This window comes from Scardinius erythrophthalmus, assembly GCF_964197995.2.
Source record: "Scardinius erythrophthalmus genome assembly, chromosome: 10".
Taxonomy (NCBI): Eukaryota; Metazoa; Chordata; class Actinopteri; order Cypriniformes; family Leuciscidae; genus Scardinius; species Scardinius erythrophthalmus.
Window position 1 is genome coordinate 18,174,973 of NC_138230.1, and position 14,864 is coordinate 18,189,836.

Below are 14,864 nucleotides of genomic sequence, written 5' to 3' on the forward strand. Positions count from 1 at the left end.
CAGTCGCGCGGTCATAAATCACAAACTCGCCATTTAACAGCCATGCGAGAACTCTGCCTCTGTCCCGCTTACCTTCCTCTCTGACGAGCAGCGCGCAGCACGGCGCGAGCTTCTCTCATTCAGCGGCAGAAATCGATCAAACAGCGGTCCAGGGTAAAGCTAAATCGGAAAGACAACAAAGCCAGAGCTGCACTTGCAGAAGTCATGGGACGTATCTGCAGTAAAGATGCGACTCCGTCGCGCTCGAGGATTCAAATTCCTTCCTTCTGTCTTTTTCTCTTTTTGACGTAAATCAGTATAGCAGCCAGATAACGAAAGTTGTCTCGTGCGCCCTGGTCGTAAAGATTAAGCACCTTCACACATACACACATATTACATACTACTAAATGACCGCCTGTGTTCTCGGACCTATACTAAATGCCACCATGGGCTGCGCTCTAGTGAGTCTTTCGTGTACCACTAACGTGCACAAACTAGCACGTTAACACATACTCATGCACACCCCAGTGAACTCCCTCGAAACAGAGCGTCACCGTAGACAAGAAAAATTATGCAAATGAAGCGCCTTCTCAAGCACAGAAAGCTGCTTTACTCCCATGTGAACACAGTCAGGATGGAATACATACAACTTCATAAAATCTTTTAAACTAAGCTCAGAACTGGACTATTTGTTGAAACTATGTCAAACCTAATCGTAGCAACACTGTAGGCTACCTATTAGTTATTAAAGAATTCAAAACTGCAATACAGGTATTATACTGAAAAAGACTTAATTACTAAATACTAATAGGCTACAGTAATCACAAATTGTTTAGGGAGATTATACATCGCAGAAGTAAACCACTCAATAAACATAATAATAGTAGCTAATAATAAACAACAACAACAACAACAACAATAATAATAATAATAAATGTAGCAGTAGCCTAGTAATAATAATATACTGCAACATTTCAATAAACTATTTAACATTTAACAAATAATTGGTCATGAAGACTGAATCAAGGACTATCGGCAATAAAAAGCAAAGGATGCTTTTGTTGCTACACAGAAAAAAGGTAATAAAACTCCCGGACCTCCAAAGTAGCAGGAAGAAAAAAAGGGAGCCGCGAGCTGGGGACGGGAGGTTATGGATCAAACTCTTCTGCATACGAATGAATTACCAACATCAGCTTGTGTATTTTCTCGGTCAGACGCGAAGATTTATGTCCTTACGCAGCACGGCAGTAAACACAGAGGCAGATTCCTGTTCCCGCGCGGCCCAATGTGTTACAGATTGCCAAAACTAAAGAGAAAAGAGCGGGCGGCGTGGGTTGGTGAGTGGGATTTAAAAAATCGTTGTGTATGCGGTTTTCCTACAATTTCAGCATTTTGAACATTTGCACCATTGTTTCCTTTTTTCTTTCATTAAAACGATGACTAAGGGGTTTCATTAATGGCGCGGAAACTGGTAAGAAATAGATTAAATGATTGGTCATTTTTGTCAAACATTTCAAATAAAAAATATTGTAAATCACTGCAATTTAACTTCTTATATTAGATGTGTCTTACAGCAAAACATTTATTAATCCGAATGTTAATCCGTAGCCTTTTAAAACCATTTTCTCACGTTAGCTTAAGAGCATTGCAGCATACTCCTTCATAATGACAATTGGACCATAAACGTGGCAAGAAATAAATTCTGTCTTCATTTTACATGTAGCCTAGGTGTGTGCATGCGTGCATGTGTAAGCCTTTAAATAAATGGAATGATACTAAATAATAAAGCAAGACATGGTGGTTGTGAAATGCAATTGAGAGCTCACCTTAAGCAAAACACAGTCTCTTGCAGGCTTAGTGATGGGGCACATTCATTTATTTGGAGATCTACGACAAAAAAAAAATAAAATAAAAGTATTGTCATTTTTTGTCTTTTCTCATAACAATACCTTTGTTTTGTGTTTTCTCATATCAACAAGAACCAGGAGAAATGTAAATAGTTGTAATGTCAATGACACTTAGCTGAACAATTCAGTGGGCGCACTGTGATACTCTCTAAATAAAAATAAACTCGCTTGTGTTTGTCACTCATTTATGTATTTTCTTTATTTTATTTTAATTAAATAATTTAGACAGTAAATACTTTTTTCTTTTCTTTTTTATTTCAGCTGGGTTGCATGCTTCTACTCTAAATCCATTTGAACTCATTACGAATGGTTACTACTTTAACTTCAACTTATATCTGACACAAATAGCGTACATAATAAACAGATATTATTATTATTAGTATTAGGCTACCGAAAACGATCTTGGTAATATCCTTAAGGTTTGTATAAACATGAAAAACAAACGAAAGCTAAAAAACATTAGTGATGAATATCAATTTTAAAATTGATTCTTGCCTTGCTAATATAATTAATTACACTACTAATATATCAAATGCATATGATAAAAATAACCCCTAGGATTAACAGCACAAATAAATCAAATTAATGAATGTATTTTTACAGTTAAAGATAAATATTGATGCAGGTGTGAAAATAAGAATGCATCATCATTAGGAATATCATAAGGAATAAAATACTCGGGCAAATGCATCGAGTTCTCCTCCATTGTGTTTCCTTCCGAGAGAATTTAGATCGAATAGTCATTAGCTCTCAAGCAGCGGCCGCCCTTAGTCCCCCAGCCCATAAATCAAGACTCGAGCGTCGTGACCTCGCGAGGCAGCGTGCTTCTGGATGATACTCCTTATATTATATCCTCGTTTCCCATGCGAGCTCCGCAACAATCCGGCCGCCACTGCTCTGTTGAGTTTTATTCGCTGTCTGGTGATTTATTCTTTCTGGGAAAACCCAGTTTACACACCCTCACAACCTAGAGAGCTTTACAGCCACGCAAGTGTTGCCGATTTGAGTCCACGTGCAATACAAATATATTATCATTAATAATTCACACATTTAAAAATAAAATGTTAGGATAAAAATTAATATTTTCATTCTGAAATTAACTAATTAAATCATAATGGTGTGAGAGAAAATGGTTTTTTTTTTTTTGTTTTTTTTTTTGGGCAGCAGACAAATTTTGAAACGTTTGAAATGTATTAGAAACTACATAAAATAGCAAGTCCATGAAGTAACATTTAGCTACATTTATATTAGATTTATATTTTATTACATACATGCAGACTAGGTATTGATAAAAAACATTTGTTCCTCAGGTTTTGTGAAATGAAGCAGATTCATTCTGATTTATATGACTTTAATACATTTTTTATTTAATAAAAAATCAGTGTAAGTTTCTTTACATTTTTAAACAATATTAGTTTTGTAAAGTGTTGCTTAAAGCAACGTAACATTCATGTAAATGTATGAAACACAAATAGATGTACATTTACGAGTGTAATGGTTGTTTCGGTGCCGGTTAAGTGATGAATAAAGGTTGATTCTTTAATATGCTCGAAGTTGAGTTTATTTGAATGATCTTGAGTCCTACTCTCTCCTGTGTTTATCCGCCATTGTACGGTAACTGACCTTCTCTTTGAGCCGCAAAAACTCACTAGAGTAATGAACAATCAACGGAAATACCTCAAAATAAAATCCATCCTCATGGTGCGCAGGGCTTTCTGTCTTTTTCTGTGTGGAAAAACATATCCGTTCATGACAGCTGTATAACATCATCCGCAAAACGTACCAGGGTCTTTCGTTCTTTTAATTTTTTTCTCTCTCTCTCTATCTCTCCGGCTTTCCAGCAAGTCCACAATGACCCAACCCCACTTTAGTAAAGTAGGCTAGCGCTATCAGCACAGCAGCAGACCGGGGTTCGCATGCCATCCACCCCCTTCATCATAATATCGCAACCATATTATGCGCCCCACTCACGTGACCCAGTGTCTATTAAAAAGGAAACCTTTTTTGATCTGTGAATCATTAATAGAGACTATTGTTGGTCCCCTTTGAGTAGGATCACAAAGATGGAAACGATGGAAGTCTGTGATAAGTCGAAATGTAATATTCTAGTCTTAATTTTGGGCCTTTTTTTAACCAAACGACCGCATCACAGATCAGCTGAAACGTTATAATGAGATTGGTTGTAGTCCGTTGCATGTGAGAACATTTGGTGTTTTTTGGGTTTGTGGGGTGTCTTAAAACCATACCTCATAACATGAATAGTCTGCTTGTGTGCCAGTGTTACTCCTAAAGGAAATAAATGGATTCGCAGAGAACAAATGAAGTTCTTATTTCTTAATAATAATAATAATACAATCAGATTTCCTCCTATTTTTCCCCTCTGACTCTCTCTTAAAAATGCACCATCCAAATGCTTGCTACCAACTAACTACATATATTAAAATCTTATACACCACTGTTATCCTACTAAATAGCCAACCTGTAAAGAACTCGTGTGTGCAAGGTGGCCCTCTCTCGGTGATTACGGTGTATCAGTCAAACAAGACTGCGAGTGGAAGTTCGTGTTAACAGCGGACCTACCAAGCATCTGCTCTCTCTGACCTTATAGAGTTTGCTCTTGTCAACTCTGCAGTACTAAAAATTACAAATGCGCATATGCAATAGTGTATGTGTTAATACTATTGTGTTAATTACTATAGTTACTATTGTGGACATCATAAACTTTAGTTAGCCTACAAGAATCATAGTCGCTGTAAAGTTACATCTTTTTTTTCTTTTCTTTTTTACAGAGCAGTGATCTATCAAGTCCATACCTCAACAAACAAAAGAAAGAAGACCCGTCCCGAAAAGAGGCCTACTCTTTACACCATTTGGTGCTTGTTTTCCGGCAGCAGAGTGTTTACTGAAAGCTCATCCACCAGACGTGGTGAAGCCTTGTAGATAATTAATCACCTCAGTCAGGCAGGACCGCTTCTCCCCCATGCACCAATGCTTTGTTCTCTCAAAAGCCATAACTTGAAGGAGTACAAACTTTTTTCTCTCCAGATTTGAACATGAGCTGAACTATGTTATCATTTTAACTACATATTAATACAATAAGAATCTTTGGACAGAGGCCAGCGCTGTCCTTTTTTGAGTGAACAGTGCAAAAGCGATACAAAATACATCTTCATTTTGATGTAGATGAGTTACTGATGTGCTTTCAAGCGTGACTTATGAAAGTCAGATATTTTAAAGGAGTAAACAATGTTTCAAAACCCGCTTTAGTCGTACTTCTTCTATGTTGTTTGTAGGTGTATTCACCTGCCTGTTATAACTAGAAACCCTGGGGTGTTGCGAGACCCAACGCGAACCTGCTGATTTCCCTGGTGCTGTCTGTTTGCCTTCATACATTTCAGCATGTCTCCATCCTACTCACCCGAGCACTAAGTGCACTACGAAGGCTTTAAAACAAACCATTCTGAACCAGGACAAAGCGGGGTGCGAATATTCTTCGTATTTTAAAAGGCCTATAATTTTGATAACATCACTTATTTTTATATGACTTTATTATTATTAAATTATTAACTTCATACCAACATAAACATATTTCAACAATTTAGTGTTTTTTCCCCCTTAACAAAGTGGCTTTAAAGAAGCCAACAGGCATGGCTGTATTTTCACTCTAAATGGATCGTGGAGAATCGCCAGGGGACAGAACAAATCTGTTCTCAATGCTGACATTTGGAGCTCTTCAAGCAAGCTAAGATTACTACCACACGCAGACGAAGATAATTCTTTTCCGCGGACATTATCAAAGCTAATAATGACGTACAGCTCAAAGCAGTTTGACCATGTTGCCAGTGAAAACGGCAATGATCTTTGACTGCTTATTGGATAGCCTATGAGTTCGGATGACGTTTGTTGAATGTGAATGGAATAAAAAAGTTGAAATATATACTTACGTTTCTTTGTATCCTGTGTTTAGTTCTTAATAGAAACAAGACATTGACACATACACAGTGAAATTATTTTGTGGCTTACGAACAACACATTACGATTATCATAATTGTTATACGTTACTGCACTGTTTACAATTGCCATGTATATGAGTCAAAAAACACTACCACTTAAATGACAGTGATTCACTATTTAACGTTTGCAAATAAACTGACCATCTATAGCCTACTTAACCTCAAAAATCTCAATTATTCATGGAAAAATCGTTGGATAATCTTAGTTCACATCAGTACAAACAACATCTGCATAACCTGTAGCCTACTTCAAACATGTTCTGCATAGTTTTTTTATATATAACCTTCACAATATTAGCTATATTTAAAAAAAGATTAGATTAGGCTACTTACTCCAAAAAACCCTTTTTGAAGACTGACCGGAAGAGGACCAGCTGGTCGGTTCTGAGAGGTCTGACTAAGTCGACGGTCAACTGCAAAATGAAAAATCCTACCGAACCTCGTGTGTCTATTTCTAACCAAGATGTAGCCTATCTATTATTTAATAAGGTCATGTGAGCCAGTCAATTAAATTTTAAGCATGGTAGATTGAGAGGTGAGGTGCTAGTGTCATGATGGAAGTTTAAATTTCCTGTCTGTCAAGATCTGAATCAATGATGACGGACTGAGACTCTCATAGTGGCTGCAGTTTAAGGATTTTCTTTCGAAATCTGAATATTTATACAAACATCATCCTTAAAGTCATCCTTACTGATTTAAAACCACAACAGACCGCAACATATCATGAAACAGATCGTAAAAAGACCAGACACTGTTCAAATTCAAAATCCAATGTTGTCTCTGTGTAATAATATTTGCTATTCTGGTAATAATTACACATAAAAATTATGAGTGCACTTTAGATCCCTAAATTGGTATTCTTAAATGATCGACCATTCCTTTAGTTTCTTCGATCTGTCTATTTAACGTTGAAGTCTAGATTTCTTGTGTTTTCTATAATAAACCTCTTAGATTAGCTTGTTCAAGGGCGAGAAATTTAGAAGATTTGAACATTTAAGAAATATTTTGTCAAATAAGGCACAAAGTAAACGTGTTTCGTCTCCCCTAAATATTTAAATAGGCCATATTCAAGTTCCACTACTGCCCCATGCGTTCGAGGAATAAAAGGACCATGGTCTGTGAGGGTGCCGAATATGGCGAGGTCAGAGGTTAAGGGGTCGTACACAGTGCTTCAGTTTGATGATTGGACAGCTCATTTGTGTCCTTTGCTTGACCCCAGCAGAAGTTTACACCGGTAAGTAGCCTACTGTCCGTCTCTAATTTATTTCAATAGACTTCTATGGGGGAAAGAGTTAATGATATTTGTTATTTAAATAGCCTACATTTTGATTTTTAGAAAGTGACTGCAAAAGAGATTTCGCTACAGTTGGGATCGAATTTAAAAAATGTCTTTGTCCTGACAAATAAAAAGCAAAAAGATTGGGTACACAAACGAGGTCTGTTTATATTGAAAATATCACTGAAATATAATAAGTGAAATCACGAATTAGTCAAATGGTAAAACAACAAATGTGTGGGATTTCATCACAATACCCTAACAGTTTGTATATTTAGAAAAAACTACTGCAAAATACTGCATTCATTTATATAATTCAACAAACAGCAATGCAAGCTCAGCTATCGGAATTTTGTAACGTTTTATCGTATTACAAGTTAGCTTGTAAAGTTAAATCTAAATATAACCATTACAGCTTGTAAAGGAACACCAATATAACCATTATGCGTATGGCGTTTTAATTATTTGATAAACAAAAAAAAACAAATATTAGTCTAGTTGAATAAATAAAAAATCACATGTTTGGTGGAAAAGTAATTAGATTTGTGAAGTGCACCTTTTTATATAATGTTATAATGTCTTGAAAATCATATTAGCAAACATAAAACGTTGGTCTAAACAGTATTGGTCTCGCAATATGCGTAATAAAAATTTCGGAGGCAAGCTTTTAGTCCAATGCGAAAATTTCCTTTCAGTTTTAGGCTATATAAAGTTTTGTTTTTGTTATGGATTATCAAAATACTTGGAATAAAACGGTATTATGCCTCAGTCAACAGCTAAATACCAAAGGCCACCTTAGTCCTTTCTATGGATTAACCTAAAGGGATAATGCACAATAAAGTCATATTTATTATTTCCACGGGTAGCCTACAATTGCATACAGGCTTACTAAAACAACTTGACATCATTCACCAATATACAAATAACCAAATACACGAATATTCACAGCTTTGATGACGTAATTACACTTAACAATACTCTAAAATATGTAACTAAGACAAATAAGATATCTACTCCAGGAAGATTGTTCCTATACTTGTGCCTTCATGTTAAAATGTCAGTTTGTACACGCGTCACTATAGCGTTGATCTTCACAAACAAGACTCGGTATGCCTCGGTTAAAGACAGAAAACATAACGATCCATTGTCCAAGTTAAAGTACATTCTACTGTTGTTCCTTTAAGGGAGAAAAAAAAACTATTTTTACAGGAAGGATGTGATTTCCAGCTCAAATTAGAGTGGAGGAAGAGGTTGGGAAGGCAAAGTTAGGTTGCCTCGTCGGACACTGAATAAAAAGTGACCCTGTGAAATTCCGATCCTAATACTGCAATGTGTTCTTCTTTCTTGTTCAGTTCCGTCTGTGTCGATTTGCTTCTAGCACTATAGGTTCGAGGAACACGGCGTGGGAAGCAGCGTTTGCTGCTGCTGAGTGGCATCCGTTTTCACGTGTTGGTTGGAGGGCGCAGAGCTCGAGGAGCGGATCTTTGTATTGGGCAGCTTGTGGTCTTTCTTCCACTTCATGCGGCGGTTCTGAAACCAGATTTTCACCTGACGCTCAGAAAGACACATAGTGTGTGCTATCTCCACTCGTCGACGTCGAGTCAGGTATCGGTTAAAGTGGAATTCTTTCTCAAGCTCAAGAGCCTGCTGTCGTGTGTAGGCGGTGCGAGACCTCTTGGGCACTCCTCCAGAGTAGCTGGCGGTCACTAAACACATAAACACACAACCAAGCAGGTGTTATTGACATTCTCAGGTATAAGTGAGATGCCGGATAATTAGTACACTTACTGAATTTTTCGAAGAGCACTAAACGAGTAGAGTATGAAACAATGGATACGCGTCGTTCGCCGACTACAGTAGGTTTGATGTAATTAATTTGGTAGCATTGCAACATGAGTCAAAGCCTATGGGAAAATAGCTCAATTAAAAGGCCTGTTTGGTGTGAATATGGTCAACGATAAACTTTCTTTTGATTCATAAGAAACAAAAGGCAAATGGCCCGGGCGGAACATCGAGGGAAATCAAATGTGCGAGAACTCCTTATAACCGGGATCTCGATGGCAGTAAATCCTCTAAATGAGCAATTACAACTGGGTTTGTTCCCTACATGCCTTCCGATAAATGCCCTCCACAGGGCTCCTAGAGCTTTTATTGCCCGTGCACATTACTTACCAGTATTAACATGGACTTTTTTCATCCAGGGATACACCACCGGCTCTTTACCCTTCTGTGCGCCTGGGAGAGCCTCTGACACGAGGCTACAATCCTTGCTCGCAGTTGAACCAGCACAGCTCTCTGTGGTGAGGCGGGGTCCATGATTCTGCGGAACGGATTGAGGTTGCGCGTGATGACGGTCGGTGAAATCGTTGAGGCCGTTGGTTGACACATTACCGTAATCATAGCTCGGCTCTTGGTAGTTTGATCGCGGGTATGATGTCTCCTCGTGATGGGGGAAGCCCGCGTCTTTCTGCCGCTCATAATAATCAGAGGACACGGGCATGTATCCGTTCTGCTGATATTCCTCGCAGGGTGGGAAAGAAGGTTCGATGTAATTTGAATTGATCAAGTAGGAACTCATGATCATTAATTTGAAAAGTGCAACAATTCTAATTTTTATCGTGCTGTCGTTTTTCTGATCTCTCCAAAACCCACCTACTCCTCTGTCAAATGTACAAAGTTGGTCGGTCACGTGAGAAATGCGACCAATCAGCGCCTCCTGTGGGCATCGTGTAAACAAGCACCAATAGCAGGCCAGGCATCATCACAGCAAAAATGTGTTCGAGCGGTATGCGTCTCTTTTTGTTATCGAATTAAAATATGAGAAATTAATTCGATATAGTTACCATATACATTGAATAGTAAACGAAACAGCTGGCTGAATGTATACGATCTATGTTAAAATGATATACAGTGATAAAGGATTGAAGTGCAACAGAAGACGTGATTTATCACGAAAGCATCCCCTTCCAGTGTTAATGCCCTTTCTGATGACAAATGTACAAAAATAAATCTCGTTTGTTGTGTACCACGACCTGCAGTTCTGTAGGCCTACCCTACAGGGACGTTCAAATTTCTATAGGTTCCTCAAAAGAACCTTCAAGAAGGCCCATGACCACTTTCACAAAGCAACTAACACAGTGCACCTGTTAATGAATAGGACAAAGACTATTTTCAAGCCAGCAACAGCATCAACCAATAATTTCACACGTCTTTTGCAACAGTTTTTACAGACACAATAAACGGACTTAGTTGTAGAGGTTCTACCATTGGCATCGTCAATTATTACGAAATATCATCATCTAGACGATCTGCTCAAAGCAGCCCAAGCATGTGCAGTCAATAAAAACGAATGCATACACGAGCCTTTCAGTGTCACAAATTTGCATCTTTTGATTTTGAAATGATTATTATTACCGAATTAGTATAAGAAATACCTCACATATTCATTAAAACCAAAAATACATAAATGTAGGCCTAGTCTAAATAAATAAATATGGCATTCTTTCACAGAAGTCCCAAAATTAAATATGTTGGTCATACACACACAACACACACACACACACACACACACACACACACACACACACACACACGTATATATATATATATATATATATATATATATATATATATATATATATATATATATATATATATATATGAACTGTCCAGTTAAACTGGACAACTTATAAAGAACTTTAATGTTCTGCACAGTAGCTTATATTCAACTATGTTTGAAGGTAGCCACTGCTTAGTTGTATCAGTTGTATTTATTGAAGCAGGCTTTTTATTAACAGCAATACATAGCAGTCTTGATGGAGTTATTTTGTATGAATATTGCTTGAATGGTAATGAAAATATTTTAAAATCGTTATAATAATGTCTGCAATGTCACGTTTATGGTCTTGAAATATCTCTATGGAACACATCTCAATGTTAAGAAGTGTTAAAACTATCAATGATTTTTGTATATTTCCCCTTTCCTGTGAAATGCACAACAACGAATCTATTCCATAACTTTACCATATTTCTATTGGACTTATTGAATTTCAATGTTTATGTGAACACTAAAATATGAAAAGGCCTACCTTGTTTAAGTTCGTGAGCAAAATAATATTCCTGACCTTGAAGCTCATAAGACTGCCCAGATAAACGAATATAAAGAAACATCCCTCTTGCGACAGGTAGTTCCAATGTAACGCTTCTTTATCCTTAATATTTCCATGTAGTGATTCACCAGCCACCCCGAACGGAAAACTCCTGTTCAAGCATCCACGCAAGATTCACGTTATTAGGACCCACAGCCTCAGAACCGCTCTGGCTACCTTTCTTTAGCTACACAGAGATAACTTCGGTTTGACCTCTCCGTGACTCAGCGTCCATTTCGTCTCTTATTAATCTTGTTCATTGACAGTCTTTGTTAAACAACAAGGCGTGCCCCGTGAAAAGGTGACATTTTCATATTTGTTAGACGCAGTGACCTTGCATTTACCCCGGCCTTGGACTTCATTTAGAACAGGGTCTTATATATATATATATATATATATATATATATATATATATATATATATATATATATATATATAATGTAACATTTATCTTAATTTTCAACTTCATTATAACAACATATTTAATAATAATAATAATAATAATAATAATAATTGTTACTGTTATTATTACAAATGTTATTATAAAATAGTTGTATTTGATTTAACCTCTTGATAAATTCATATTGCTAACGTCTAAAGACTTTAACCCGCAAGGTTTTAACAAAAAAAATAAAAAAAATAAAGAAAAAAAAGAAGAAGAAGAAAAGAAGATTTAGATACCATGTCGTCTGCTATTCATTATATACTTCACTTCTTTGTGTAAAAAACTGGAGAACTCAAAACAAACACCAACGCTGCAGTATTTACATATTTAAATCAGGTAAAACAAACAATTTATCAGATGATCAGAAGAAAGAAAATCCTGATTATGGATATTTAAATCTCACAACTACAATTGTTATTTATTGATATATGAATAAAATATAAATAAGAGAGATCGTGGTTAGTTATCACATTTTTTACTCCAATGAATATCTATCAGAGTATTGAAAGTCAATTTCAGGAACGGCGTCTGGTCATATAAGTTGCCAATAAATTGACTATAAAGAAGCTTAAACATTAAACAAATCAACAGTGAATGAAACACGAAAAAATGTAAAAGGTAACATACATTTCGCCAACAGATTAATCACCTTCAGTTTAAACCCGTTAAAAACTGATTTACAAAATAGCCTACTATGGTATTGAAATTTCCGATTTGAGGACAGAATTCCAACATAAAGTTTGCTGAAACCAAAATACAATCAAAAATCTAAATAATTTAAATCGCGAGCATTTCAGTATTTCAATTCATAGCATTTCAATCTTATATTTACAGATATCTCCGCAGTATTTCTCCGTGTCACAACTAAAAAGGGAATTTCCGCCTATAGCAAGTGTCATCGGGTCTTCTGTAAACCATAAACCTGAGGTAAGACCCGTAAATTAAGCTTAATGAATATAACCTTGGACAAAATTATTCGAAATTACTTTCATTAAACAAATTTTGCCGATACAAATGTGTGTGATACAGCTTTATTAATCTTCATATATATCATTATCATTATCACTATCATTAATGCCATTTGTTGTTGAAATTTTCTGTAGGCTATTACAATTTTTTTTCTGGAAATGTCAGATAGCCTATTGCACAAAATATAGCCTAGGCCTATGCATTCTTTAAAAAAAGGCAATTAATAGGCCTATTAAATGACCCCAAAGAGATCCAATAAAGATATCTAAATTCGAGGCTTTAGATTTGAGGCTTGTAGCCTATTCGCGATAACAGAAATATAGAGAATTAAAACATATATATGGCGTCGATGCGTCTTCGCATATCCAAAAGGAGATGGGGATAAGTTGCCTACTAAATAGCCTAAAATTATTTGTAAGACAATTCCAAGTCATTTTATTACAAATCTATATGCAGTCTCGGCCTCGTTCATCCCTAATTAACCGGTAAATAATGCTAGACAGATTATTTTCCTTGTATTGTTTTTCCTTTTTTTCCTTTTTTTCCTTTTATTCAATTAAACTAAACAAATGTTTGGTTTTCAAGAATCCAGACAAAGAGAAATCAACGCTTCAGAACAAAGAAATGCTCCTTGCGGAAATATGATCAATCCTAAATGCAAATGTCTATAGCAGAACTTTTGGTCATCAAATGCGATTTATTCAAAGGAAATTCACCAATCAAACCCCTTAATAAAACCTGAATGCTCAATCTCTGGCATAGGCGGAGGAGGTAGTCTCTTGGGGATGCCAACCCAGGGTCACCCAGCTTGCAGAGTTCATCGCGAGGTTAGACCAGAACTCACGGGATTCACAGCTATTCCATCTTTTGTGCCATTATAAAAGTGGCACTGCGCTCTACAAGAACAGATGACAGCTACTTGTTCTGACGTAAACTTTTGACCCCGGCCCTCCCCCTACCTTTACAATCGCACTCTCTCTCTCTCTCAGACAAACAAGCACAAATAAACAGATGGACACAAACAAGCCTTCGAGCTCATCAACTTTCTTTCGCCCTTTCTCTCTCTCTCCCTCTCTTTCAATCTATGCTATCGTTTTCCCAATGCATCTTTTATATCTTCCATTTATCATGACCATTAATATTAGGCCAAATCTATTAATATGGTATCAAACAACCTTTATATCTGCAGACAGCTTGGCCTGCTGTAGCCATCAATGTCGTTCTGCTGATATCCATGCTGCATCAAGATTTGTGAACCATTTCTATTCTACTGAGAGTCCCTGCAATTAAAGGTGTGTTCAGGAGTTATTATTCTTTCTCTTTCTCTCATTTTTATCCTTATAGGGAAAAGGGGCGCCAATACGGGTGACACTGAACTTGGCCAAAAGCGAGCTCTGCTGGTGGTTTACGGCGTGCGCACATTCATCTTCCTGCCGCCGCTGACCTCACGGTGAACCAGGAGCGAAGACATTTTTCTTCAGCACGTCTCTCTCCTTCATTGTCTATCGAATTCTGTCTATCTCCCACTCATTCTCACACATCGCTTTAAGTATGTAGAAGTTATATGCGCATTTTCTCATCTCATCTGCATTAACGTTTTTATTTTTCGACAATATGCGTTTTATGTGCCGTTAAGATAAAATAAAACAGCATTGCTGAGCATGATAACTACAGTGTTCCTGAGCAGTAGTGGTGCTATAAGATTTTGTTGAATAATAATTACTCATTTTTAATCACAAGATTGTCAGTTGGTTAAAATATCCAGAAATATTAACAAATTATCCATATTGAGAGTATAAAATGATCTTGCTAACAAAGTAGGCAAAATAGCCTATATTTTTGCCATTAAAGATAGATAGATAGATAGATAGATAGATAGATAGATAGATAGATAGATAGATAGATAGATAGATAGATAGATAGATAGATAGATAGATAGATAGATAGATAGATAGATAGATAGATAGATAGATAGATAGATAGATAGATAGATAGATAGATAGATAGATAGATAGATAGATAGATAGAACAACTCCCTATCCTCTGTTTCAAAACTTGTAGGCAGGTCTGGCAGGCGGTAAATTTGTGCATCAACATCCAAAAAGTTTTGAAGGGTGTGGCTGATAC

At 36.6% G+C, this 14,864-nt stretch overlaps 1 protein-coding gene across 5 annotated transcripts in view; it reads right to left on the bottom strand.

Moving 5' to 3' along the window:
- The window catches only part of hoxa3a (homeobox A3a), a 28,084-nt gene that overhangs the window by 6,677 nt on the left and 6,543 nt on the right, over nt 1-14,864 (bottom strand). The window contains exons 1-2 of one of the 5 annotated variants that reach the window (XM_081377455.1): nt 6,233-8,542; nt 1,806-5,855 (exon numbers count right to left, since the gene is read on the bottom strand). The exons of 1 other annotated variant lie outside the window; for it this stretch is intronic. The gene's annotated coding sequence lies outside the window, so the exon portion shown is untranslated. Of the gene's footprint in view, nt 1-72; nt 584-1,805; nt 8,543-14,864 lie in introns of those variants that run through there. 3 more of the 5 variants (XM_081377453.1, XM_081377454.1, XM_081377457.1) reach the window with 3 other exon arrangements.